The following is a 2,956-nucleotide window of genomic DNA, read 5'->3' on the forward strand; positions in this document are numbered from 1 at the left end:
CTGGGATCTCTATCAGTCGCTTGTGTTCCTTGTGTATCAGCTGTTGCTCCTTGCTCAAACCTTTGTTCGTCTTGATGTAGTCTTTCTCTCAGTTCGCTTGCATATGTTGTCTGAAATAGTTTTTCGGATTGTGGATTCTCTGGAAATATCATCTCTGGTAGGTTATTCAATTTAAACATTTTCCTTAATTCCTCATTGTATGATCCGGGTGCAATGATATTGTGCAAATATGCATGGATCATACTAATCATTACCTTATCATGTATTGGCTCACTTAGGTTTAATACTGTGGATTCTGGTCTATGAGCCTCTTGGACCGCTCTCTTTGCTATTTCGACGTATGTCGTATCCTTCTTATCTTGTTCCTTTTCCTTGTTTCTTGTACTTTATCATGTGTTTTTATTGGGCATGCCATTGCTAACGTCCTATGTCCTATGTATACATTCCCGTTTCTCTTACAGTTGAGACAGCCAACATGTGTATTCTTACATTCAGTGTAGGTATGGTCGTCGCCTGCACAATCTGAGCAGTACTTTTTTCTTTTTCCGGACAGTCTCTCGTTGTGTGTTCTTCATATTTGTAGCAGGAGAAGCAAGTTTGCAGACTGATGAATGTCTCCTTCTTTATTTGATGTGGTGTGACTGACATGTTGAATATTAGAAAGCCCTGTTGTAAAACTTTCTCAGCCATTGACACTTCTTCAAACATGAGTATAGTCCTTTATCTTAATGACTTCTTCAATCTTCATCCACCTATTTTGGCGTTCCAGTTCTTCTTTCAGGTCTTCCTCCCGATCTCTTGATCGACTTGACGAACAAAAACTGATCTTTTTGCTTTTTGTTCTGGTGGCATGACAACAATAAGGCCTTCATTGTAAAATATATCTCTTGCTTCTTTTGAAAGGATTTTATCTGAATCAAAGTCATCTTTACAGATTACTTTAAAACCTTCATTGGTGCTGAATATTCTAGTTAGTGGGACTTGCAGTTTGTTGTAAGTGATTTCTGCCACTTTTCCTCTTCCAATAGAGTGTCCCTTATCTCTATGTTTTATTCTAATGCTTGTAGTCATCTTCCTTGATTACATTCTAATCCTACCTATAACACAGGGCTCCTGCCTGGGAGCAGTGACCCCGCCCCCCCCTCTTGGACGGGCGTCGGGCTCGTAGGGTTCTGCACCCAGGTTACCTGTGACTATAGTTATGTCTAAAAAGTTGCCACCTACAGGTGACCCCCGGACAAGGGGTGCCCTGCACTATCACAGGTTCCCTTGCCGGATCGACCGTATCGCGCCTCCCGTTCAAAGAACGGAGTGCATAAGGGGGATGAAAAAGGAAAGAAGAGGACTTAGAGAGTAGAAACAGCCTACCTACCACGCCACGTTCGGTCAGCCAATCAGAGCACCGCAGTAAACGTGCATGTATCACGCCACCGTGGGGCACCACTGATTGGCCAATCCAGGACGTAGACGCACGGGTAGTAGTCAAAATTTGGGTAGGCCAAATATTTGTTTTTTCCAAAGTTGGAATTTCCCGTACAATCTGTGATGGTAATTACACCGTCACTATGTTGAGTAAGTACAATCACTAGGATTGAGTGTCTTATCACAACAAAGTTGCAGACTCAAACATGCAGCAAAATAATCAGGTCTTCGCAGCTCCGTGTCTATTTTTACTTAGGCTAGCATACCTAAGTTAAAGCAAACTCCCCTTGCCAATACAAGAAGGAAGAGGATTTCTTATAGTCTAATAAACAATTCATCATGACCAAATACAGTATCTAACACAGGGGGTCGGGGGCGCAGCCCCTGCTGTAATAACCATTTGATTGCATTATCTCTGAGAATAGTTAGCAATTATCCATTTGATTGCATTATCAGGTTAAGGGGGTTGTGTGTGGTTCCATATCACCAGATTTATTAAAAATACCACGTCAGGCTAAACAGTTTAGGCTGAATGGTGGTGGCTGCTTGGATTATTTCTTTGTCTCTTATTATTATTGACTTCCGGGTGGCTAACCTCTATAAAATTGAGGACACCAATAGACCTTATAAGAGTTAGGTTAAACAGACACTTTTGCTGTAATGGAGGATTTCGCCATCGGGGAGCGTGACGAAACCTCCGGCAATAGTGGTTGGGATAGGCGGCCCGGTAGTGGTTGGTTAGTTGCCTGTATTATTATTATTATTCTATAAAATTTAAGATTTACGTTAGACTTTACCACAGTCAGGCTAAACAGTTTTAGGCTGCTTGGATTATTTTCTTTGTCTCTTATTGACTTCAATTTGGCTAACCTCTATAAAATTGAGGACACCAATAAGACTTTTGTACTAAGGTTAGGTTAAGCAGACACTTTTGCTGTAATGGAGGATTTCGCCATCGGGGAGCGTGACGAAACCTCCGGCGAAAGTAGTGGTTAGGTTAGGCGGCCCGGTAGTGGTTGGTTAGTTGCCTGTATTATTATTATTATATAAAATTTAAGGTCCCCCGTTAGACTTTACCACGGTCAGGCTAAACAGTTTAGGCTGCTTGGATTATTTCCTTGTCTCTTATTGACTTCGGGTGGCTAACCTCTATAAAATTGAGGACACCAATAGACTTTGTACTAAGGTTAGGTTAAGCAGACACTTTTGCTGTAATGGAGGATTTCGCCATCGGGGAGCGTGACGAAACCTCCGGCGAAAGTAGTGGTTAGGTTAGGCGGCCCGGTAGTGGTTAGGTAGTTGCCTGTATTATTATTATTATATAAAATTTAAGGTCCCCCGTTAGACTTTACCACGGTCAGGCTAAACAGTTTAGGCTGCTTGGATTATTTCTTTGTCTCTTATTGACTTCGGGTGGCTAACCTCTATAAAATTGAGGACACCAATAGACCTTGTACTAAGGTTAGGTTAAACAGACACTTTTGCTGTAATGGAGGATTTCGCCATCGGGGAGCGTGACGAAACCTCCGGCGAA

Source organism: Homarus americanus, unplaced genomic scaffold (genome assembly GCF_018991925.1).
Source record: "Homarus americanus isolate GMGI-L3 unplaced genomic scaffold, GMGI_Hamer_2.0 scaffold9100, whole genome shotgun sequence".
Classification (NCBI taxonomy): domain Eukaryota; kingdom Metazoa; phylum Arthropoda; class Malacostraca; order Decapoda; family Nephropidae; genus Homarus; species Homarus americanus.